At 42.0% G+C, this 26,573-nt stretch overlaps 1 long non-coding RNA gene across 6 annotated transcripts; it reads left to right on the top strand.

Moving 5' to 3' along the window:
- The first annotated feature begins 6 nt into the window (after positions 1–6).
- On the top strand, positions 7–25,579 carry LOC110358725 (uncharacterized). Of its 6 annotated transcripts, XR_010472867.1 has the most exons (5): positions 7–5,834; positions 6,126–6,339; positions 9,244–18,562; positions 22,264–22,356; positions 22,438–25,579. It is a non-coding gene; the product is annotated as an uncharacterized LOC110358725 (long non-coding RNA). The 6 variants fall into 6 exon arrangements; XR_010472866.1 differs by having other exon boundaries at positions 9,244–22,356; XR_010472864.1 differs by having other exon boundaries at positions 22,264–25,579.
- The last annotated feature ends 994 nt before the right edge of the window (positions 25,580–26,573 follow it).

The following is a 26,573-nucleotide window of genomic DNA, read 5'->3' on the forward strand; positions in this document are numbered from 1 at the left end:
GGCGGCGCCGCGCTGGGCAGGGCCGGGGCTGGGCCGGGCGCCGCTCCCCTTCGCTCTGCTCCGCCCCGGGCCGGGCGGCGTGGGGTGTCATAGGCCCCTGTTCGCGGCGGACCCCCACCGCCGTGCCCGGAGCCGCCTTGCCGCTCGCGGGGCGCTGGGGCGGGCGGGGACGCCGCTGCCCGCGGGCGATAAGGCCGGGAGGCGGCTGCAGCCGGGCGATAAGGGGGGCGGGGCCGGACCAAGCTGCTGGGGGAGCCGGGGCCACGAGGGGCGGGGCAGCGCAGCGCAGCGGCCGCTTAACGGTCGCCGTGAGGTGCAGCTCGCGGCTGTGCGCGGGGCCGTTAGTGCGCGGTGTGCACTGAAGTTTAGGTGCGTGAGGGGGATGTGGGGCCGGGCGGCCGGAGGGCTCCGGGGAGGTGCTGCCGCTGGAAGCGGGAGCAGGTTTTCACGTGGGGATAACTTTGAGGAGCAGAAGGGCTGGAATAAAGTCCCCAAGTAGAAAGTGTTTCGAAAGCAATGGGTGGCAAAGAAGGTAATAGACTGCTCCTGTTTTGACTTATCAAGTGGTGCAAAGTGGTCATGAGCTGTACCTGAGCCCTGGGTGGGCTACATGAAGTGGGTCTGTCTCATGGGAGGGACCACGCAGGGCTCTTCTGCCTGGAAAGAGGCAAAACACATCTTTATCTGAGGCGTGGGGACACACCACAAGAGAAAGACCGAGCACTTTGTTCTGGCTTCACCATCTGGTTCTCTGTTGCAGCCTTCCTGTGGTACTGTGCAGCCTGCAGTTGTGATGGGAGCTTCTTCACACTATGCAGGACATGTGGAAGCCTGTTGCTGTCCACTGTGTTCCTGGAACAACAGTTGTGCACTTTTCCATAAGAGTTGGGCTATGTCTTGCTGTGGGCAGGATTGCTGGCTGTGTTTTCTCCTCACCCTGTAATATCAACCCATTTTGAAAGCTCTAATATAAAAGTGTTCTGTAATGTAAGCATAGAGTAAAAGAAACGTGTACAAAGTAACAGGTCAGCTGCTGAGGCACCTTCTGAAGGGCATCCTGAAATGCTGACATTTAGCACTCCAAACAAAGGGCTGTTGTTTAGCATCAGTGTGGGGAATGAGGGAAATACATCCTAGTTCTGGTTGCCATGGGATTTGATGTATCCTGAGCATTGGCTATAACCTCTTTGGAGTCTGGCAGAGGATTTCAGAGAGAAATGACACTTTTCCTGTAATGCTGTGTGGACACATGTTCACGTGAGAGCATTTCTGAGGGGAAAATATGTGAACACAGTATCTCTGTTGAACTCAACATTGCCCAAATTGCTGGAAGGTTGATTTCCTTTCAGGAAAATTAAGCTAAATGCATGTCTTTGCTTCTGCCTTCCAAACAGATCACCAGCATTGCTTCATGCAATCTACATTGACTTCTGTAATACTTAAACACGTGCTTCTTCACTGAATAAGGATTTTCTCTTGAATGAGGACCTTGAGCAGTGCTGATTTATCACTTCAGTAAGGCTTTTGGTGTTTTTATGGTTGTCTTTGCCTTTTACCTGTGAGCAAGTGGAGATTGGTAGAAGTTGACTCATTACATCTAAAGAGATAGCAAAGCCTGTGGCAGGAATCACTCTACAGCCCCCAAGTAGATGCATTTTGTAAGAAAAGTTCATGCCATTCTGTGTCCTTGGTCTCTTCTTACCCAGTGGTCCGCAATTCCTCTACAGACACAGGACTGGAAGTGTCCCAGTCATGTGATGGCAGTGCACAGACATATTGAGGGACATCATCTGCAGTCTGAGTGGCAGGTGTATTTTCATTAACAGCACTGGGAAAAGGACAGGGTGCAAAGGCTTTAAATGCTTCTATTAGAGCTGTATTGGCTCCCGTGCCTGAAACTAAGCGCAGCTGTACATAAAACTGTGGATGCTGGTTTTGATTTTGAGCTCTGGCACTAATTCACAGTTAGTAATTCACATTGCTTTCTACACCTCAGGTTTTCTATCTGTAAGAGGGAAATGCCAGTAACCCCAACTTGCAGCTAGAGGTATTGTAAAGATTAGTTGGCATTTTTGGCATGTTAAGAATTAGTCTTTCCCCAAAATGAAAATAATGTGTTATAGTAGAAGTGAAATACTATCCTTGTGTCTTTAATGCCTTAAAATACATTCTCAAATCTTGGTTGGAGGAAATGTAGCTGATAATCATCATCAGGCCTCAAAATAAGGATTGTCAGGGGATTTTTGCTTTGGTTTATATTAATTATTAGGCAGTGTCCCTCCCTGCTGGCCGTCACTTTAAATGATTTGTCAGCAGCAGCAGCAAGGGAATTGAAGGTAATAACATGGCACTACACTTTGTTTAGCTGAGAAAGACTAGAGCACAGCCATGGCAAGAGAGCCCGTCCCTGCGGTGGGGCCGGAACATAACTGCGGTGACAGTAGAGGACAGGGACTTTGCTGCCTCTCTGCACAGCAGGTGTTTCCTTCTCTGCCAGTGTTGTTACCCATGGCACAGGCTGTGTAATGGGCATTCAACACTGCCTCTAATTTCCCCTGGCATATTACTGTGGCTAGGATGATGAGTGACCTGAAGACCATTTCATTTTTGTTTAATAACAATGTAAACCTTTCATTTACCTATGCTCTTTAGAGGAAGCCTGTGCAGGCACTCTGTGTGAATCACACCTGAGATTGGTTTAAATGGGTAAAGCTTTGTTAAGACAAGGTTGAGATTTGTTGTTTGTGAAACAAGAAATAACATTGATAAAGAATTGAAATCGAGTCAGCACTTCCTTGAATAAAGTCATTAAATAAGATATAAAATACTTGATAAAAGTGTTGAAGTGGTGTAGAGAGCACTTGAAAAACAAATTCTTCTGGGTGAATTGGGAGTTTTGTGTTTATTGGAGGGGATACAAAATTTGTTTCTGTAAACACGGGTAGTGAGTGATAGTGTTGATTTCCTGTTTCATAATGTCTTTCACTCTTTTTTTTTTTTTTTTTTTTCCTAATTTCTGGCAATCATTTGTTATTGTGATGTCATTTTATTATTTAAAAAAAAATCTTCGACAACACCAGACTGTTTTTCAGGCCGTGTCTTTATGAACTCACACAGGAACCATTAAAACACTTAACAGATATTTCTAGCTATTGGCAGCAATTTTAGGCCACTATTTCCATAGTTTAGTTAATGTACATTTTCTTAGTGTGAATTAGAACCCCTCGTATGACACTAGATGCTGGTTAGAGCATGAGCAAGGGTTGTGCTGTCTTTATCCATCTTGGCCTAACTCTCTGTGATCTAAGCTTCTCTGTGCCACTAACTTCCTTTTTTGTAACTGTTTTGGAGTTGTTCCCTTTTCTGTATTCCTGCAAGAGCTCAGTGAAAAGCCTCATGTGACAAATCAGCAGCTTTCTGAATCTATTTTCCAGAGTTTATTTAGCTCCAAAGCTTTTATTAAAAACTCTTGGATTTCCTTCAGTGTTTTTTTTACTTCTTAGTTCTATTTAATTCTCTGTGTGTGTTTGGAATGCTTCTTTCAAAGGCACCTGCAGTTTGTCTAAACTGGTTTCAGAACTTTGCCCAGAGTCACCCAGAGCCTCTGTATCACACAGGATAGCTTGCAACGTGCTTTGTGAGGGCTGTGTTCCTATGTATCACAGATTGCTTTGCACCTGTAGGGAATGTGTAGGAAATTTCCTGCAGATCCATGTATTTTCACCCAGGCTTGACTCTAGTGGTGGCAGTTAGGAGAGGAGGTGAGGAGCTGAAGGGCAGGAGGCGAGGTTTGCAGCTGCCTGGCTGTGCCCGGGCCCTGCAGTGTCTACCTGAGTCCCATGGCTGGGGGAGTGGGCTGGGAGGATGTCATGGTGGAGTCCAGGATGGCCTTGGCCTGACAGGTTAGTGGAACTACTGTGCCTGGTGAAGGGGTGGGGAGGAACTCTGCATAGCTTTCTTGTTGCAAATTCTCTATGCAAATTCATGTGAGGTACGATGTTAATTTGGATTCACAATACTTATGTTTTATGAACATATTTACATTAACTTTTTTTTTGGCGTGGAATAAGTGAGGGAGCAGAATTTGTTAAGTCTAGGAGCAGAGAAACCTGAAAGGGTACAGTCTTTAGATATGTAAAAGGCATGTTTTGTGCTTCTAGAGTACACAGGACAGGAAGTAATACACACTTAAAATATAATGAGATTCAGTTACACATTAGAAAAAAACTTTCTGTAAGGACAGTGAAAGACTGGAAGAAGCACCCTCAGCAAAATATGGAGTCCCTATCATTGAAGTTTCAGGCACTGTTCATCAGTCAGTCGGGAGTTAGAGCCGATCCTGCTTTTGAGAGGAGGGGGAAGGACCTGTATGACCTGTTAATCTCCTGTTCTCTGCGTGAAAATCAATGGCCTAATATATTGACCACCGAAGGTGGGGAGAGACTTGCTGATCTGAAGGGCTGTCTTGAAGTGAAGTAAGCCCAACTCAGTTCCATGAATGAACTTTCTCACACAAACAGCCTGTTGGATTCAAGTTACTGCACTTATATGAGAGAAACGTGTATGTCAGGGTGGAACATCAGAACAGAGCGGCTTAATGAAAGTTTTCTTTTTTACACATTACGTGAATCATCTTTTAAAAGTGTTTTTTGTGTGTGTGTTTTAAGATGCTTTGAGTTAAAGATAGAGGGTTGAAAATGTTTTAAGTGGTGTTTTTTGTTTGTGTGGTGTTTCCTTTATCTGTGTTTAGCTTCCTCCTGCTCACAACTGTACCGCCTTTAGTCTGATCATATGAATGTATGTGCAATGAAGTCCTCTACTGTGAAGAAAACCATTATGAGATCAGTATATGCTTGGGCAGTATGCATATAATATATTGCAACAGATCTTTGCTCAGAGCAGGAATTCTACCTTTGCCCCTAATTCTGCTCTTGCCTCAGTTCTAATCAGGGCTATCTCGGAAGATAACAGCAAATCTTCTGTTATTTGATTGCAAAGCTGATGTAACCTTTAGTCTATCTGGGAGACTGATTGGTGTAGCAGTGCCAGAATAGCCCTATTCTATGGTCAGCTAAGAACGCCTTCATCAGAGACTGATATAGTGACTCCACACATTTTCCTATTCAGGTGCAGTCATACTTGTTACGTTTCCCATGTAGGTCAGATCAGAGAGAGGAGATTGATAACTTGATTGATCTTAAATGTCAGCAAGTACTTGTGAAACTTTTACATTTATCTTCCTTTATCATTGGCCTGTTGAGTTATCACTCAGCCAACTGACCTTACCTTGTCACATCACCCAGGACATTTTGTTATGGCATTCCCTGTTCTGTCTGTCACACAGTAGATACACCAGCCACGCATCATCCAACATGTGGAGCATTTGCAGCTGCCTGGGACTCAAAAAGGCTGAAAGGTTAGGACTTGCTGGAGTGAGGAGAGGTCTGTAGATAGTCTCTGTTCTTAATAATACCTCTGCTTGATGAAAGGGACTCAGAGAGGGCTTGGGTGTGGAGTTATAGAGCCAAGAAAGGGAACAAACAGCCCATCGTCTTGCGTGCTCTGTGCCACCCCAGCTTAGGGGCAGGGCGTGAGACCAAAAGCTAGAGTTCTGGGTTGTGTGCAGAACTGGCATCTGAAGGTTTATTCATCTGAATAGGGAACAGAAAAGCATCATGATACTTGGGTGACAAGTGAAAGAACTGTAATTGGAAATGCTTTCTGAAATTCAGCTATTTCTTTCAGAGAAGGACCGTAGCCTGATACAGTTTCACATCAAACCTTGGTGAAAAGAAGTTGCACAGCCTACAGGCATAAAGTATTGTACCTAACTGGTAAGGAAAAGAGGCTTTGTTTTGTGAAGAGTGTGACAAACTCCAGTTTTAGGAGTCACAGAAGAGTTAATAGATCTTTTTTCTACATGAATGCCAAACAGACAGCTCCGTTAAAAATTGAGGTTATACTAGTAAAACAATGGTGGAACATATATTGAAAATAAGTGTACCTGACTTTAAAGTTCATTATCTTCTCCAGTGGGCTTTTGGATAAAGCTAGAAGGTTCTTTTGTAATAAAATTCTTAATTTCCTTTCTGTCTATCTGTTTTTTTTTTGTTTTTTTTTTCTAGAGGTGGAGAGGAAACAGGCTTCTATCCCATAAAACCTTTTTCCTGTTCTGCATTGATAAAGAACAGACACCTCTGAAAGATTTAACTGGAACCAGAGTAATGAGTATACCAACACACTGGTATTTATTTAGATTTTTGGAAGAACTACTTTCAAATCCCAACAATGCTTTGTGTGGAATAGAAGTTGAAGCGTGCATTTCTTGCATCCAGACAGGTGTGCTGACCTTGGGCTATAATGTGAATCTTTCTTATATAGGTCAGAGTGATCACTCATTTACATATATTAAAAATGTTACTCCCAAACTAACCAGGTTGGGAAGTCATCTGGAGCCTTAAGTTCAATTCCCCGTGCCAAGTCTCATCATGCATGTGATTTGAACTTAAGTCTGAGTCATGGAGTCACCCAAATAATTAATTTAGACAGATTTTATTCTAACAGTTTAGTGGAGAACCAACTAGAAATGGGGTTCATCCAAAATTATCGAGCAATTCAACAACATTATAAAACACAGATATAGATACTGGTTGGGGGTTCAATTTAACCAATTTAGGCTCAAGGGATCCCAAACCTCCAGAACAACTATTCAAGAAGTGCATCCCCCTCTTCATAAAAAGTAAGGGCTCTCAAGGGCATCCAGAAGATCACCCATCAACAAGACAAGATATCTCAGTCACTGCAGAACAGCCCTTACACGGTGTCCCAGTCCAAGGAGGAGAGGCCTCTGCTGCTCCAAGGAAGACCAGCTCAACAGGGTCTCTGGTGGGCTCCATCTATACTTTAAGTTGAATCAGAGCTGTAGTGGTCCAGGAGCCCCTCTTAACCTAATCTATGATTCTATTATTCTAACCAAGGTGTCCCATTGGCAAGGCCACTGTCTGTCAGCCAAGGGTTGTGTACGTGACCAAAGTGGTCCATGGGTCTGGAAGTTTCTGGCACTCTCGGGGTGGGCTGGGTGGAGTACACCTGCCACAGTCTGTCTTATCTTTAACTCTGCAGATTGGTGGTACATTCCTGAATGGACACCTCTCCCTTTTGGTTTGGTCAGAAAATCCTCCCAGGATCTGAATAATCTTTCTTAGCAGAAATTTGTTTTTCTTCAAGAAGTTTCAATGAACTGACATTTTCCAAGAGCAAAGATATTTCCTCAAGAAAATTTTGATTAACCATTTTCTCAGTTAAATTGGTCCTGAGCAGTTTTTTGTTCACAGCTTGATCCCTTGATCCTTAGTGTTTCCAGTTTTAACTTTGTCATTTAGTGATAATAGTGTGATGTGTGGGTTGTTTTGTTTGTTTGTTCTGTTTTTGTTTTGGTTTTTTTTTTGTTGGGTTGTTTGTTTTTCTCGAAGCCTGGGAGAAAGTTATTGTAGCAAATAAGCTTCCAAGTGTTCTATGGGATTTAGAGATCTGTGCTGCATTCCCTCCCCTCTGGTACTCTGTTCTGTCTGTGAGTCCCCAGTTCTCTTGTTTGTATGCCTGCAACATTCTTGCAAAACATGGAAGTGCTACTCTTTCCATTCTGCAAATGGAGAAATGAGATAGAGAATTTGCACCTGTGCTCTTACTGTAGGTGAAGAGAAACCTAAGTGGGCTGTGCGACCACTGACCTAGAGCAGTGTGCTCAGTGGAGTGAACCAGCTCTCTGGTTTAGCACCACGTTCATACTGGTACAGCAGTGCTGTGCCGTGTGCAGCTCCTGGCTCAGGAACCTGCAGCTCGGAGTTCTCTGCAGTGAGCTGTAAAATTGTCCTGAATGACTTGTCCAAAATCACACAGGAAGACCCTGGTAGAGTAGGGATTTAATGTGAGTCTTCTCTGAAGCAGCAAGCCAACCTTCTTTAATTTTGTTTCTAGGCTATATAAATTGTAAGTGAATAAAAATTTTGTGCATTTGGAAAGACTTCTTCAATGTGTTTTTGAAAGTAGGTTAATTCCTCTAATAGGATGGGTCTTGTGGACTGGAGAGAATTGGTTGGAATGGGATTAGTTATGCTAAGGAAATACATAGTTTGCTTTTCACTGTTGGAAGTGCAAATAAAATTTTGATGGATCAGCCTTCCATCTTGCTTTTATTTATTGAAGTTAGAGTAGGAATGCACTGATCTGCCCTATGAGGGCAGAACCTGAAAGGGATTTCCTTCCTGAAAGGAATTGTTATACATTAAATAATGTATTAGTAGAATATTAGTAAAATGATTAATTCAAAAAACAAGTTAATCTCTATTAAGAAATGGTACATTCCTCTTGTCAGTGTTAATCTCCTGGTTCTTGATCTGCCTCTGACCCTGTTAATTTGCAGTCCTATTATACCCAACTTAACTGACAAGAATGTAAAGATGGTGTTATTTTGAAGATGGTGGGTTTTTTTGTGTTGTCTGCACACAGTTGAGTTCCATTAAAATTTTTCATAAGAGGGGGAAAAACTCTCTGACTGAAAAGTGTAAAAGCTTATGGAGAGGACAAAGCTTTTTGAAAAGTGTTGTAGGAGTTGGCAGCATTTCCTTCTCCAAACCAAGCCTCTGCAAACTCTTGAGTTACACATGGTGTAAGAAAAGGATCTGAGAGGCTGCATTAGTGTCCTAGTTTGCACATTGCTCAAGTTGCAGAGTGTTTGTGCATTTCCTATTTGTTAAAAAGTACTGACTTCTAAAGACCTAAATCTAACTGTTGGTGCAGAGCTGCATAATTGACCATTCAAGCTGGAGATGCTCAGGCAAGTTTATCTACAAGTGGGACCTTTCCTCTTGGCTTCTTTCTCAAGTTTATTTTCCAGAAATAAACATATAGACCCTTAAGAAAAGAAAAATGCATTTTCCAATATAGAAGTGGTCAAGAATACAGCTCTGCTTTTATTTTACCAATGTCTCGCTCTTTTCTCTTTGCTTCTTTCCAGTATATGTCTCCTTACTTAGAGGAAAACTGGCACATTAGGATGCCAAACAAGGACCAGAAAACAGGAAGCATTCTGAAAAGAATCTTGGCAAAATTACAACAAATCCAGTCCTATACTTAAGGAATTTTACAGTGCAGTTCTTTGATATTAACCTGGTTGGATGAAAACTGCTAATCTCTTGGTAATGATACTTACACATTCGCTAATGGATTTCATTTCTTTTGTAGGTATCTGATTGAAAGTGGTTGATGCCACACAGTGCCATCTATTCATACAGAGGAGAGAATTTGTTACCTCAGATTTTGGACATAAGGTTGGGTTTGCATGGAATTACATTGTTGTACAAAGAGCTGATTTTTTTCTTTTTAGCTGGCTGTGGACTAAAAAAATAAGTTTTCTAAGAGAATATCATGTAAGGAATATAGTGCAGGGCTCAAGGTGCACACTCTAGGAGTGTAATGGACTCTGCAGAGGCTTGAGAGATGTTGCTTTCCACCCAGGTTGTTAACTTTACTAATGTTGTGTTGGAAATTAATTGGACAGTCAATAAGTCTGTACCTGTAAGCAGGATTATATTTTTCACTCTTTCCACCTGGAGGTGGTGCTGAATCAAAGCCTTAGCTCCAAAACACCCTGACCTGTGAGTATTTGAAAGCTAGATTTTTTTTTTTTTAACTTCAAGCTTGGGAAGAGGCTGTGTTTGTGAAAGCTTTGTGCCATATTTGATAATTTCGCTGTTTCTCTGTAGAGTGATTGCTTGGCATTTTTTCAGGTAAAAAATGTTACAGGCGGTGTAGGCATGAGAACAAAATGGGAGGAGTGACATCTGCTGGACAATAACGAGAATGCACATAACTAATTTTTTTCCCCTCAAGACCATGAAAAGTAAATAAATTCCTAGTAAATGGCCTGGGATCACTTAGAATTTATAAAACTTGAAATTTAGAGATAATTTGTTATCACCGCATCTGCTTCTGTCTGCCATCAGCCTCTGATAAGCAGTAACTTTCTCGCATGATGACTGATGCCAAGACCTGGTTACTCTTAACACAGTCTAATGTCTTGTTTGTTTGTTTTTAGGAATATTTTTACATGTCTATCCCTTTCCCACAACCAGAATGACCTTAGGATCATACAGGGTTTTTTTGTTTCGTTTGGTTTTGTTTTTTTTTTTTTTTTTAGGATGTTGGCAGGAGGTAATCTTGTGAATAGCTTAGTGTCGAGGCTTAAGATTGTGGGGTGACAATAAAACCCTGGCAGATGTATTGTTAAACCCCTTTCCCCCCCCCACTTCCTCCTTTTTGCCCCTTCCTCTCCCCCCTTCCCACTCAGGACAGGCGATCGGGAGGGAAAGGAGGACAGAGAGAAGAGAGTTGGAAAAATTAACAATGTTTTACTAATGCTACTAATAAGAATAGAGAAAATAATACAAAATATACAAAACCAATCTTGAAAGTCTCAGCAACTGCAGAGCCGGCACCCAAAGTCCTGGATTGGACTCTGCAGCCAACCGGAGCTGGATTCAGTCTCTCATTAGGCCTCAGTTCGCGTGGACGACTAGCAAGGTCCTCTCCTAGTGTCGGCCATAAGCAGAAGGGAAAAAGCAAAGGCAAAAGGGACGAGATCCTCATGATCTCCCACTTTTATATGAAGTATTCACGTGAATGGAATGTTATACACAGTTGGTCAGTTTCTTGGTCACCGGTCCATGCTTACCAATAAGTTTGCATTCCATTGCTATGTTTACCAAAACATGTGTCTGGTTCTCCAGGAAAATGCAGTTAATATGAAGGCTTTAGCTGACAGGCAAAATTCACTGAAAGTGAAACTTGTTTTTAACAAAACCAAGACACTTAGTTGTGGAGAAAAATTATTTGGAAAGAAACTAAGTTCAGAAAATATCAGGTGTTTTCTTATACTGAGAACCTAACTTTCTCGTTTATTATTCTTGGTGTTAGAAGAGCTGACACTGTTCACTTCCACTGGGAAGGATTTGAGTCTTGGACTGGACTTTCATCGTTCAGCCCATGTCTCTACAAGCTCAGGCAACCTTGTTGAATGGATTCTGCCTAAGGGTACAGAATGGACTACGCCTGTATGATCCAGGTGGAGGAGATCGGTAGTTTTAATAGGTTATTTTCTCCTGTAATTTCCAAAGGCTTGTTTTCTAGGCCAGTGGACCAGTGTAACTGATGTTGCTACCACATACTTACAGACAAATTCCAGTTGTCCAGTTCCCATTGAAGTAGGAGCCAGATAAAAATCTCTGTTGCTCCTGGACAGTGCTTGGCTTCTTGTTTTATACAACACTATGATTTCAGGTTAAATTTGGAACACTGAGAAATGAGCTAGTGTATGAACATATTTTTTAGATGTCAGTGATTAAAAATGTTGTGCCTTCCTACTCACTTGGCAGGCTTTGGGGAGAATGCAAACAGACACTTCTTCAGACTTGAGAAAGGAGGGGACTCCAATGAAATTAGATCAGTCTCTCTCTTACTTGGCTTCCTAGGAAGTCACAAGTGTATTTAGAAATCCTCCTGTCCATCCATTATAGTATGAAATTGGGTAAGTTAGTTGGGTTGAGTTTAGACTCATGACCACTGCAGTTAGCCCAGTAATTAAAGTTATATAGCAAATCATATGCTCCAGAAGGCTTTTGGTAGGTAATATATAAAAACACATATGCAGCTATGGAAAATTCTGGTAAAAGAGGTGGCATTTAATACCTAGGAGGAGCAGTGGCTGTGTCAACCTGTCAGGTCTCATGAGTCTCTGATTTGGCCTTGGATCCATCTGGATGAGCCTGCCCAGCTTTGTTTCTTTTCTATTCTTTAGGGGTGCAGAAGTGGAGAGAGGAAGATGAAGGGATGTGTGGCACGTGTGCTGTGTTAGTAACATATCCGTCACAGCTGCAGGATCTGAAAGGAGAAGGAAGGAAACAGGTGAAATCTGTTGTGCTCAGAGGAAGTCAGCATGTGTTTGAATGCTAGCAAATTACAGGTTTTTCCCTTAAAACTCTGTGCTCTCATACTGTGAGAAAGGGACAGAGTTGTCATTGTTAGATACCTCCTTTATGAAGTTATGAGGTGAGCTTGTTTGGGTGCAAGTTTTGTGGAGAAGTCTGTACTACAACAGGGACGAAGGCCAGTGCCATTGCTGAGTTCCTCTTGAGTGAGGAGTGTTATGCTACATGCTACATGCAGGGGAGAACAGCAAGGAAATTTTTCCAAAACTTCAGTAGTTATAGCTACTGGGATCTGACAGGAACCTTTCTGAATTTAGTTTCAGTGCTCTAACAGGTAGCAGAACTTCTTCAAAATGTATGCCTATTGTATTAAAACTTCTGCACATATTTTTCAAGTACGGTATGTGATATGACAGCAATTGCAGGTAAAGCTACACCAGCTGCTTTTCCTGCAATGAGTCAGGCCTTTTAGGTTTATAGTGTCAGTAGCCTTTCTCCAGCCATGACTTCATCCATAAAAGTGTAAGAAATGCCTTATTGTGTCAGACCTGTGGCCCATCTAGATTAGTATTTTTGCCTTGAATGGTAACAGCAGGTTATATTATATGGAGCTTGGACATGTTCTTGACCATTTCATGTTGTGCATTCCCCGCATTCTTTCTCAGCATCCACAGTCATTGGATTAGGACTGTTATGAGGTACACTTGTGCCCATTCTTTTACCTGTTTTGGAACCGCTGTGCATAAATCAGTCTTCTTTGTATAGCCTGCTCTTTTGTCTAGCCCACCGATATTAGTTTCCTCAGTCCCACATGACCAGAAATTTAGCATTTGCTGTGTTTGTAAAGGAAAGTTAATGCTTATGTCTGTTTTAAACCTTTCTTGCATAGTTTAAGTTAGTGCTCATACTTCTAATATTGCAAGGTTTAGTGAGTAACAGTCTTGCTCTCATTTTCTCTACTGCCTTCATGATTTTGTAGTTCTCAGTTGTATCCCCCTCAGCCTGCATGTCTCCAAATTAAGGAGAGGAATCTCTCCTCATAATGCAGCTGCTCCCTCTCCTAAATTCCTGTTGTACAATTCATATGCTTGCAAGAAACACAAGTGCTTAAATGTGGATGCATGCCAGTCTCTCAGTAGCTTCATTTTCCAGCTGTCTGTCACAAGGCAGAATTGGCTGCTCAATTAAAGCAGCCAGAGTGATCACAGCATAACTTTTTTTTTTGAGCACCTTCTATTTGACCTTTTTAAAAGCTGCAGTAAGCAGATTCCAAGGCCACTTGTGGGTTGAACTGCAGCAGCTTTCTGTGTTTGTGGATGGAGATGTGCCAATTCACAACCATCCCTATGGATGTCTATTGTTTTCTTGGCCTGAAACCAGCTGTTACAAAGGGCCAGATCCTCACTAGTTGCATGTAGAGTTTCTGGTCATATGGATTACAGTGCTGGCCAACCACTCATTTGTACTTTTTGTGGTGATTCTTGCCTGTGTCAGTGCTGAATGTGTAGAGTTGGTTTTTACATCTTGGTAGTTATAACCCTTGCTGTATATGACAGCATATCCACGGTGAGAATGTGGCCTGCTGCAGGGCAGATACAGGCAGCAGTCACACTTGGAAGCACTGGACTGATTTTGGCTAGGACACTGATACTGTCCATCTTGACAAGTACATCTCTGGAGGAAATTGGTGCTGCTGGCAGCATCTGTCAGTTCACTGGTCTCTGAAAAGTATGGAGGTTACCTTCAGGTGATGTGGTTATGATAAAACTGCTTCTTCTATGTTACTATTCTTGACTTCTGACAGTTTATTTTAGATTAAGGTGTCCTGGTTTATTGAAAATAATTGAGATATTGCTTTAAATTTTAAATGGAGGAGTTAATTCTTTCACAGATGACTGAGTAGATCTTAGGGCCCATGTTGAGCAAAGATCCTTTTCTCAGTTTTAAGTCCTGTAGGTGATTTGACTATATAGTGAAGGGAAAGCTGAAATGTTTAATTTTATTATATTGGTAAGAATTAAAGGGTATAAAAGAAAAGATCACCAAGAGTAGCACTTAGGCTAATTAAACATGTATGACTGTGTAGTCTGGTAAGCAGAAGACTACAAACAGAAAATTAGCTATATTTTTTTCTCTTTTATGAAAGTAAAGATGTAAAAAATAGAATGAGAACAAGTGTTGCTTTCAGATATTAACAAAAATCACTGAATGTGTCTACCTGCTCTCATCTTATTGTTGATTTCACCATATTCATGTGGGAATAGTGTGAGCTACAACAGTTTTATGTTGCAGTGACCCTAATTGTGTAGGGCATGAGGCACTTTTTCTCTTACAGGTTATATACACACAGTGCTATGAAACCTGCAGCACCCTTTCTGGATACATTCTGTGTTGGAGTGTCTTCCTGTCTCTTAATAATACTCCTGAGAGTTGCTTTTCAATGCCTCTAGCTGCTGTATTTTCACTGCCAAGAATGTAACCTCGTTCATCCTTTGCACCAAATGGTGTCCTGGAAACTTCATAGTTCAGACTAAGCAATGATTACATACCAGAATAAACTCTCAGAAACAACTAGTGAAGATCAAACACAGACACAGTAGGTTCACACCTGATCTCTCATCTCTGATTCTCAAAATACTTTCTACAAATAATCTTAGGAACTAAAGTTGCTATCATAAACCATGGACTCAGCAGAGATACAGTTTTTATAGTGAGCTATAATCTTACTTCCCACAAACTCTCACTGTTTGACACTGGCAATTATCTACTTTTCCTTAACAGAAATGTGCAACATTCCTCCTTCACAGGTACCAACTGCTTTTTCTCTTGGAAGCTTTACCAATGTCTATTTAAGTACACTCAGACTTCTTTTTCTCAGTAGGTACTTGGCTGTATTCAGAAAGGATTCCTGTTCTTGAAGTCTTGCAGGCTTTCTTTTTATTTCTTTTTTTTTTTTTTTTTAATTTTATTTTATTTTATTTTTTTTATTTTTTTTAGCTGTCATATTTGGTCTAATAAAAACTACTACACTGGCCTACACACTCATTTCAGAGTAATTTGTAATGTTAATGCTGAAAGGAAAAAAAGTTACTCAAGGCAACTGCTCCCTCTGCTGTGGAATCCTCCTGCCAGAAGCACTGCACTCGCAGAATTCATTCAGCTTTGTTTTTCCTGTGACAGGGTTATGTTGTTGGGCATTGATTCCTTGTGCATAGGAGAAATTTTGAGAATTCTTAGGCTTTTGACAACAAAACACTAATTTCTTAGTCACACTGCTGAAAAAGAATCACATTTTTATAATTATAAATATTAGGATAAAAATTAAAAATTTGTGACAGTAAAATAACTGTAAAATATTTCAAATTCAATGACTTGTCATATTTTACAAATATTTTAAGTAGTCTTTCTAGGATTATGGTTTTATCAAGTGACACTACACAAGGAAATTTTTGATTTAAATGAAAATAGAAAAATAGAATAATCCATTGCTTTCAACAGTTTTTAATGTACAGAAAAATAACTCACTGCTCTTTAAGCACCTTCCATGTAACGTAGATAGTGTTACTAAAATTCCTCACTGGCACCTATGTGGCATAGACAAAGCTAATAGAGCTAATAGACTAAAAATTCCTTGTTTGTGTTGTGGTTTTTGTTTGTTTGTTTTTGTTGTTGTTTTTTTAGCCTTTACTCTTTCTATTTTGTTATCTTCCTTCTGCAAAAACTTGTTTTTTAAAGGATAGACAAGTGTGTGGCTATTGTTAATGAGATTTCTGTGGCAGACAAGGTATTTCAAAAGGGAAACAATAATTGCCTCATCTCTTGAAGCCTTTTTTCCAGGCAGGTGCCCCAGGAAGAACACTGTGAACTCTGAGTTCCTGGTCCTGCTGGTTTTGAACTGTGTTGTCTGATGGGAGTACAGCTTAAAAACGCTTCAAAGATGGACATTCGGTCTTTGCTCGAGTTGAGACTTGATCCACAAATTATTGTAGAGATAAAGGCAGTGGCCTTAAAGATTGACTGTATCTACTTTAGTGCTTTGTTTCTGAGCAGTAGTGTGCTTTTAAAGCAGATCTGGTTGCCCCCGTTTACTGCATGTGATTCCAATGTGTGTGAACCATACAGGAAATTCTTTGGAAAAAATTGAACCAAAAGCCGTGGTTCTGGGTATGTACCAGGTGTATCCAGCTCACAAGGAGACACAAAAGTCTGAAGCAAAGATTGGTTCTCACTACTGCAGAGCCCTCCAGTGTGTCCTGAACAATCCTGTACCATTAGAAGGATATAGAACTATGGAGAACAGTTGCAACATAGAATCATAGAATAGTTTGGGTTGGAAGGGACCTTTAAAGGTCATCTAGTTCAAGCCCTCTGTAATGACCAGGGTCATCTTCAACTAGATCAGGTTGATCAGAGCACTGTCCCACCTGACCTTGACTCTTTCCAGGGATGGGGCATCTACCACCCCCCTAGGCAACCTGTTCCAGTGTTTCACCACCCTCATTGTAAAAAGTTTCTTCCTTATATTTGATGTGAATCTGCCCTCTTTTAGTTTAAAACTATTATCCCTTGTCCTGTCACTAAAGGCCCTACTAAAAATTATGTCCCCATCTTTCTTATAAGCCCCTTTCAAATATAGAAAGCCCACAATAAGGTCTCCCTAGAGCCTTCTCTTCTCCAGGCTGAACAACTCCCGACTGTCTCAGCCTGTCCTCATAGGAGATATGTTCCATTCTTGATCAGTTTTGTGGCCCTCCTTTGGAACCTCTCCAATAGGTCCATGTCTCTTCTGTACTGAGGACTCCAGAGATGGATACAGGACTCCAGGTGGGGCCTCACCAGAGCAGAATAGGGGGGCAGAATCACCTCCCTCAACCTGCTGTTCATGTTCTTTCTTTATGCAGCCCAGGATACAGTTGGCTTTCTGGGCTGCAAGTGCACATTGCTGGCTCATGTCCAGCTTTTTATTGACCAGTACCCTCAAGTCCTTCTCCTTCTTGTCTCCTCTCAATGCCTTCATCTTCCAGCCTGTATTGATACCAGGGCTTGCCCCAACCCAGGTGCAGGACCTTGCACTTGGCCTTCTTGAACCTCATGAGGTTCTTATGAGCGCACTTCTCAAGCTTGTCCAGGTCCCTGGCCTCTGGATGGCACCCTGTTCCTCAGGTGTGTCAACTGCACCACTCAGCTTGGTGTCATCTGCAAACTTGCTGAGGTTGCACTCAATCCCACTGTCTATGTAACTGATGAAGATATGAAACAGTACTGGTCCCAATATGGACCTGTGAGGGACACCACTTGTCACTGATCTCCATCTGGACATTAAGCCATTGACCACTACCTTCTGGATGCGACCATCCAACCAATTCCTTGATCACTGAACAGTCCATCCATGAAAACCACACCTCACCAATTTAGAGAGAAGGATTTGTGGGAGTCCATGTCAAAGGCTTTACAGAAGTCCAGATAGATGACATTTGTAGTTCTTCCCTTGTCCACTGATGTAGTCACTCCATCATAGAAGGCCGTTAGGTTGATCAGGCAGGACTTGCCCTTTGTGGAGCCATGCTGGCTGTTTGAATCACCTCCCTGTCCACCATGTGCCTTAGCATAGCTTCTAGGATGATCCTCCCAGGCACAGAGGTCAGAAGTGCTTCTTCACATGCACTTTCTTGTTTGCCATTAGCTGCTGTCCCTTACCTCTCTGTCTTTGCTGCTGCTTTCCCCATCCTCCTCCTGGCTTGAAATGTGTTATTTTCTTTAGCTGTCCTGTTTCTGTTGCAATCTACCCTTGCTGAACCCCTCCTGTCTTGTGGCAACCTCTCTTATTTAAGTATTTGTCCTTTCTGCTATAGTCTTTTGCTGTTGTGATAAACTCCTTCAGGCTCTCTGAGGATGCAGTGAGATATAACCTGAGACTCTGAAGAAACAGTACTTGTCATTGACCTGTGTAATGAGAAGTCTGAAAGTTTCTCTGGCAAAAAGATGACCCTGTAGCAAAATCAGGATTTCTATGTCTCAGGTAAGTAGACCAAAATATAGTGTTATATTGTATTCAAGACAAGGACTCAGTTCTTGAAAAACTGGGAGAGCAATCATTTTTCATGTGCAGTATGCCCTGTTTCAGACATTTGAAGAGATCTTTATGTCAGGATACACCACAAACCCTGCCACTGACTTTGGGTCTTGGGTTCACCTGGGGTGGATTGTGGAGGATGGCATGTTCACCAGTGGACTCTGGAGTGTTTGTTCCAGCAGCTTTCAAGATCTCCCTGATGGGCAAACTCAGGCTTACCTCCTGGGCTTGCTGCCCACTGTGATCTGATGGGACACACAGTTCAGACATTGTTCGTCACAAAAAATGAGGACAGACGGATATGTATTGCTTCTCCAGTGACCCTGCAGAGTGCTCAGAGAATTACATTGTATCCACAGACACGTGTGGCTGGCTGGCGTGCTTTTCCCTCCCTTTTCAGTGTCCTCTGATGGAGAGAGCAAGAGTATGATGGCCAGCGACTTCTCCTTGTCAAATAGAGGTGTTCTGTGGACCACTGCTTAGTGGGGAGGAGATGCCACTTCAGGTATGGTTCAAACTTCTCCTCAGCTATCTCCCTAGTCACTGCTCCAAAGCTCTGCCTGAGCTGCTGCAGGTTCGGAACACTAAATGCTCTGCATAGCCATTCTGCAGAGGGCCATCTTATGGCCCTCCCGAAGTCGAGGTGCCATCCATCAGGGGAGGAGACCATGCAACCAGTCTCTGAAAACATTATCCAGTACCAGCTACAATTGCACAAAGTCCCCAGGTTCATACTTTTTACTGAGTCTTTGGGACATCTTTGGGCTCACTGTGTTCTTGTGGATGGCCTTCCAGTTTCTGCTGCAGGCTGGGAACTCTTCACAGGTGTGAGCACAGCACACTTGTCTTTGTGCTCTACTTGTGATCATACTGGGATCTGGAATGGAAGAAGATATTGCAGCTGTTGTTTAACCTGTTTAAAATATATGAATGCCTGTCTTTGCAACTAATGACTTTGAAGTGGTAGTATATGTTGTATTATCTCACCAGAATATCTTCTTCCACAAGGCATAGCTGGTTACTTTGAAAATTAGACCAGGCTCCTCTCACATGCATGGGATGTAGCGCTATTTTTACACTTTTCCCTAGATATGTGCCGTTGGGCTCTCTTTATAGCAGTGTAGACTTCAAGATTGTTTTAATATCTCTATTCATGCTAGCTGTTCCAGAGTTGAGTCTGTTCTGGCACCACACGTTCAGTGACTCTTAGGCAGTGTCAGCAACAAGCTGCCAGGCTAGACTGACCTTTGGTCTGACATGGTGTGGTTCTTGTATCTTCCATCTCTGCTGTCTTTGTTGGGTGAATTTTGCAGAATATGTTGTAGGTCAGTGTATTTCTTCTGGTTTAGCCAAAGAAGGGTAATGTTTCATTTGAAGACCCATTTCAAAGAACCTTTTCATTGTAGTCACCAGACATCTGACTTTTTTACTTCCACTGACATGGAGGTAGCCTTTTGATCTGTTTTTTCCAAGCATGAAAGGTCTACCCAGAGGGTAGATCATATCTGTGACAACAACTAAATATCCACTGTCTGTTTTTATTCACCACCCCAATTGCATTGCTGGAACTTTTAAATTCTATGGACTGAAAGAGAAACAAATACTGAATTGAGTCCATTGATAATAAAAAATGATCTCACAAAGGCAGGCACTGAAGAAATGTGTACTTGAATATGTGTTTAGCAAAAAAACCTCAGTGATAGCAGCCCAAGGAGACACTTAGCTTGTAAGTGGTTTAAGTTTTCTGCATTTTGGCTTAGAATAGTGCTGTTTGCTAGAAATCAGAAAAGTGAAAATGAGGAAAAAGGAAGAGATGAGTTAGCAAAAATAGTAATCTGTATCCCTGGATAATGTTTTTGTCTTTTAGTTTTACAGTGGTAAGATAAAGTTAAAGTAGCCGAAGGCCTATTTCTACTAAATTTACAATCCACATTCTGATTTAAAGGTTCCTTTATTGTTGTATCTACCTCTGTTTCTGAATAACCTTCAAGAGTGCAGTGAATTCAGAACTGACATCAGCTTAGCTAGACGTTAACATTATATGGATATTTCATGTTCTGCTAGTCAGGGAGTACAAGGTTGTGATGGCTTAAAAAGTTGAATCTTAGACACTGCTGAATGCTTACATGCATATAAAAATACCTGAGGAGGCATCAGCCAGAATACAGAAAATACATGGAATAATACATAGCCATTGATTAAAGTTGTGATGAAATAGCGTGTTCTAAGAAGTGTCTCTTGTGCCTCTTCTCCTTATCCCACATCATGCTGTTTACTACCCGCAAAAAGCATTAGATCTTGAGGTAGGAGTCTGAAGTCCAGTGGAGATTCACAGTAATGCTGAGGTTGGAAGGGACCTCTGGAGATCATCTAGCCCAAGCTCCCTGCTTAGAACAGGGTCAACTTGAGCAGGTAGTTCAGGACCATGTCCAGGCATGTTTGTGAATTCTCTCCAAGGATGGACACTCCATAACCACTCTAAACAGCTTATTCCAGTGCTTGGCCACTGTCACACTAAACTTCTCTTATGCTTAAGTGGAGTTTCCTGTGTTTCAGTGTGTGTTTGTTGCCTCCTGTCCTGTCACTGGATACCATTAAGAATCTGGTTCTGTCTGCTTTCCTTCCTCCCATCAGGTATTTATACATATTAATAAGATCCTCACTGACCCTTCTTTTCTCCAGGGTAAACAATTCTACCTCTTTCAGCTTCTCCTTGTATGATAGGTGCTTCAGACCATTAATCATCTCTGTGGCCCTTTACTGAGCTTACTCTGCTATGTTCATGTCTCTTGTGCTGGGGAGCCCAGTGCTGGACACAGCATTCCAGGCAGGATCTCACCAGTGCTGAACAGAATGGAAGGATCACCTTCCTCAACCTGCTAGCAATGCTCTCCCTCCCCGAGTCCTGGAAGCCATTTGCCTTCTTCACCACAAGGGCACGTTGCTGACTTATGTTCAACCAGAATGCCTAGATCCCTTTCTTCAGAGGGGCTTTCAAGCTAGTTGGCACCCAGCCTGTACTGGTGTGTGGGGTTCTTCCACTCTAGGTGCAGAATTTAACATTCCACTCTGTTGAATTTCATTAGTCCACTTCTTCAGACTGTCAGGGTCCCTCTGATGGCAGCACAACCATCTAGTGTGTTAACCACTCCTTCCAGTTTTGTACTGTCTGCACAATTGCTGAGGGTGATCTCTGTCCCATTGTCCAGACAATTAATGATGATTAATACGATTGCTCCAGTATCAGTGCCTGGCATACACCATTACTGACAGGCCTCCAGCTGGACCTTGTGCCATTGATCACAACACTTTGAGCCTGACAGTTCAGCAAGTTTTCAGTCTACCTCACAGTCCATTTATCCAGGCCATGCTTCATCATATTCTGAGGAACTTTAAAGATTTAGTAAACAAATGCTGAGTATGAATATAAAAGTGCATACTCATTCTTGTAAAATCTAGAATATGTTTATTGGATGGACTGTAACAAAATGTTTCTGCTGAATTATAATAGTTTGATTTTCAGTTAACAGAGAAATTCACAATTCCTGCTTTACTATTTCTGCATGGATGAGGGCAGTGTCAGGCTTATTTTGTTATGAAGAGATAATTGATCAATATTCCCTGCATAGCTGATTCAGTTCTACTGTCATATAAATTATTTGCTTATTTGTACTTCCTATAGCTAGGCCATTTCTAGTAATCTATGTAAACAATATTAATAAAATGAATTATGTGAGCATTTTCCATCAACTTTTAAATCTTTTGGTTTTGAACATTTTAGTTGCCCTTTTGCCAGGTCAGATTATGAGTGAGTTCATATGAGTGAACTCATATTACTGTATCACACTGAGGGCAGAGAGTTTTCCATGAGATTTCTGTGCAGAATAAACAGCAGAAACTGAATTAGTGCAACATCCAGAATCTTTCTGAAAGTGCTTCCTTGGTACTTTAATCTGTCTGGTGGCAATTAAGAGCTGTTTCTGTGACACATCTAACTGAGCAACACCTCGATCTCAAAGAAACAGTTCCTCCAAAATGTGTGGGGACTATCCACATGGTTTGATGCTTTCCAATTTATTTTTCACTCTCTACCCTGGTCCTGTTGATTGGATTGTGTAGTTTGTTTACAGAAGCACATCACTGCTGTTTGTTAAGAGATTCTGAGGGTTAAGTATACCGAACTGGTGCTTTCTGTCTTTTTCCCAGGACTTGGCATGTGAAGTGTCTGGCCTTGAGGAATCAATACCTCAGACCCACTAAGTCCTTCTGTGTACTCAGCAAAGTATTTGCCTTACTTTGGTAAGTGGTGCCCAACAAAACAAATACCAGAACCAGGAAGTGCATCTTTCTGCCTCTTAATATGCATTTCTTTGTCTCCAGGTCCTCCTGGATCCTTTTTACATGCCAGTCTTAATCCTGAGCATCTGACACCTCTCCAAGAGTTCCTGAGATGTCAAACTCCTTTCAGCTCTAGAAAACTTCGGCACATTTATCTTTGTTTTAATTAACCCATCTTTACTTTTCTGAAGGATTTCCTCAAGTACACTTTCTGACATTCATTTCTCTTTTTGTTTATGTAGCCCTAGGACAGTAGGGAGGATCGTAAGAGTGAAGCTGTGACTCTTCTTCTTCATCTGGAATTTATGTCTTTGTTGGAACATACATAAATGAGGTTGTCTCAATATCAATAACAGAGGTAGGAAGGTAATTTCTCAGAGGAGATCTCTTACATAATCTATGACTTTCTTGTAGATACTGTTTTTATAGGGTGAAAAGGACATATGGGGCTGGCACCTCCAAATTCATTTGTGTGTCCATTTTAAACACACCCATTCAAACTCGTCCTTGGTGTCTTTAACCTTGACAGAGCTTCATACAAATACATTTGATCTGCTGTAACATCATGTCCTGGTGTTGGTTAAAACAAGGCAAATTCTTTGTTAGTGAATTTTCCTTTAAGCTAGGTTCTTCTAAGTAACTGCATTTTTCTGATGCTGGCTGCATGTTTTTCAGACAGTGTTCATTCTACAGCTGGTAACAGCCCATATTCACAGTTTTACTGAGCTAATGGTAGAAATGGTATGCAGAAAAGGCCCACGTTTATCTTTTATTGCTATATCAGCCAAAGTCACTGATAAATTTTGTACATCCCATAAGTGAGAGAGTGGTAGTTGTAGGGAGGGGCGAACAGAGCAGGTGACCCAAACTGACAAACTAGGTATTCCATGCCATCCACATCATACACAGCATAAAGTTGGGAGATCACAAGGATCTTGCTCTCTTTGTCCATGGCTGGCATCTGAAGAGGACCCCGCCTCTTCTGCCTGTGATCCTGATCCTGGTTCTAGTCTGTGCATCCCTGAATCCAGTTCCTGTCTACTGTGGGATCCAGTCCAGAACTTCCAGTGTATGTCCTCCGGCCTTGGGCGCAACGCCTGCCACCTGCAGGCTGCTACGGTGCTATCCGGGGAAATTAAATATTGGTTTTGTATATTTGCATTATTTTCTATTATTAGTAGTATTATTAGTAAAGTTTTTTTTTAACCTATCAACTTGTAAGTCTCTCTCTCTTTTCCTCCTATTCCCTTTCCTTAGTGGGGAGGGTGGGGGTTAATAGGGAGCATCTGCCACAGTTAATTGTTGCCCTTCAGTAAACGGTTACACATTAATAATCATTGTGATGGCACTTATAATCAGCCTACAAGAGGCCAACAGAAGATACTTTCAGCATGAAAATGACAAACAAGAGCACCTGAGCTCAGGTTAGATGTTAACTCCAGGCTTTTACATCTCCAGCAGTAGGACAGCAGTGGGAGTTAGAAGCATATATAGAGTCTCTCAGTCCACTGCCAATGCAAGGACTTCTCTTATAATTTATGATTTAAAGCTTTATGGACAGGTGAGTATTGTCTGTCGGTGATATTGCCTATTCATTGGCAATTCATGTCATTTTGCCTTGTCACGAAGATTGCAAGTTACTTGCTATTTTGAAATGTTATTTCTGGTTCTTAGACTTGGAAGCAGGAATATGTTCATGTTTAGGTGTTGGATGATATGATTGAAACATTTTTGTTCCCAAATGGAAAAGGAAGGTCAAAACCCTTTCAAAACTCTTATTCCAGGAAGCCAATGCAACACAACTGGCTCTGAAACAAGCTTCATGTTAAGATACAGTACTTTTGGAAAAGGACTGTGCTGGAGTATTGCAACGCTGGCCCATCTCTGTTTTCAAGACCAATGTGGCTTCAGGCATTAGTTTCTTAAAAACAGTGAGAGAACATAATGGGCCTGATCTGTGAAAGCCTGCCAGTGAGCAGCTGTAGCAGGAGCTCCTGCAGCCAGGCTGAGGTGGTACGCAAGCAGGAGGAAGGCAGAAGCAGTGCTGCTGTTCCAGCTGCCAGAAGGTGCTGCTCTACAGGTAGCCTCTCTTGCTGTCCTCTTCCTGTCACTCAGGCTGGGGTAGAGGAGCCAGAAATTAGTGGCTAGTGCTTGCAGTATTCAAGGTTTAGGCCAGGTTCCACATGTCTTCTAAGTCAGCTGAAGAACTGTTCTCAGGGATGATCACGTGTTGCCCACCAAGCAGAACTCAGATAGCTTTGCAACCCCACATGCTTTACCTTTGTCAACCCACCACGCGCACGAGGTATGGATGCAATTATATCTCTTCAGCTGACCTCAAGCTGTAACCCTTGTACCAAACAGCTATTTACTGCTGACTTGAACAGCTCTCATCACCCTCTAGTAAGCATTGAGCTGAGCACCTCTAGTACCCACTGGTCTGAGCACGTCTAACCACCTTTCTTCTACTATGTGTCTCAACTTTCTCTATAGATAAGCAGGGACTGCCTGTATACACAACCCTTGGTACTAATGGAGAAGAAAATGCAAAAGCTATGGGAAGTACTTGAACGGATGCTGATCTATTGCTGTGGCTGCCTCACCCCTTATACTGGAAACCTGAGGCAGAGTATATTGGCCATGCACTGTAGTTTATTGGTTATTTGTAAGTTGAAGATTTTTTTTTTTATAACATTCCCAACATGTCAGATGGAGCTGGTCATAACTTGATAAATATGAAGAATGGCTGTTGACAAGCCAGTCCCAAACAACAGTTCTGGTATGATGCTAATGCACAGGTTTTGGGGTACCCAGCCATTTCCGTTCCTCTTTGTTAACATCCATTGTCAACTGTTCTACTGCAGTTCAGGAAGCAGGAAGTTAATTCTCTTCTTACTGGACCATACTGAGAGGGAGCACTGGGAGTAGGCTTGTTGAGTCTCTCTAGTTGGGTGTAGGCAAGGAGCTGATGGGAGCTTTGCAGGCTGGTTCAGGTAGAAAAACATGGGTGAAAATTTCACTTGGCTTCTGCTGCTGAATCGGTTAATCCACTTCCCCAGATTAGAGCTGAACAGGACAGAAAACATTTTGAATTTAAGAGTAAGGTAATCTTCCTGGCCACAAGCTCAGCTCAGTTGTGATGTCAGGACATACTGTGCAAAGCTAGGGAGGGCAATGATTAACTGGACATTATAGTATAAAAATATCTGAGAGGCCAGTCTTGGCTTACTCAAAGATTGTATAGTTGCTTCATGCCTTTCTGATTTCATTAAAATGAAGTAAATGGTGGCCAGCTGGCAGAATATCAAGCTCATGCATTTAAGTGCACAAATTGTTAAAATACATGGAGTAGAGTTGAGGGTACAGGAGCTGTGAGATCTTTGGGTGTTTGTACAAACATTGCGTTGTATGCTGTTTCATGGAAGTAACAAGTTCAAACATAAAATTTCTTCCTCAGGCTCATGTGTTAAGTTAGTGTATGTCTAGGCCAGCACACATAGTCAGAGGGAAAGCAGGGAGCCGTAGCACAGTAGGTTGTGCTGCCTGCAAACCGAATAACTGGTTCAATGACAGGCCATGGGAGCCCCCACAATCCGTGAAATGTAACAGAAAGCATGTTTTCTCCTCCCTGGAAAGCTGAGGTCCTGACAAAGAAAGCACAAGATACCTTTTGTTGACACTGGTCTCACTGTATGGCTAGTGAAGCAGATGACTGCATTCACTTTGCTACAGTTCTATTTTGGCATCACAACGTATGTTTCAGATTAGACTGATACCATAAAAACTGCAAATTGAAGAAACTTCTAAAAACAGGCTTTAAGGTTTTGAAAAGAGGCATTCCATTTACTGACTGTTGCATATCACTCAGGTAATCTCACAGGGATAGCTCCGCCTAGTGAGGGCACGGAACAATTCCCTGACACAGGTTATATCCACACAAATCACACATATTCATTACATTTCGTTACATGCACAGTTCAATGAGTCGGTGGTCTTTTGAGGGTCCTGGGATGAAGTAAGAGGTCTTTCTCAGGCTGTCTGCTGTTTGACCCCAAGTCCTGGGCAGGCACAGTCCCTTTGTTATTTGGCTCATAACCGCAAAGACAGTGTAAGCTAGTCTCAAGCTGTCTCTGTGCTGATCTCACTACCTTGCTTTCTGCAAGCAAGGGCATTGTCTC

Source organism: Columba livia, chromosome 5 (genome assembly GCF_036013475.1).
Source record: "Columba livia isolate bColLiv1 breed racing homer chromosome 5, bColLiv1.pat.W.v2, whole genome shotgun sequence".
NCBI lineage: Eukaryota > Metazoa > Chordata > Aves > Columbiformes > Columbidae > Columba > Columba livia.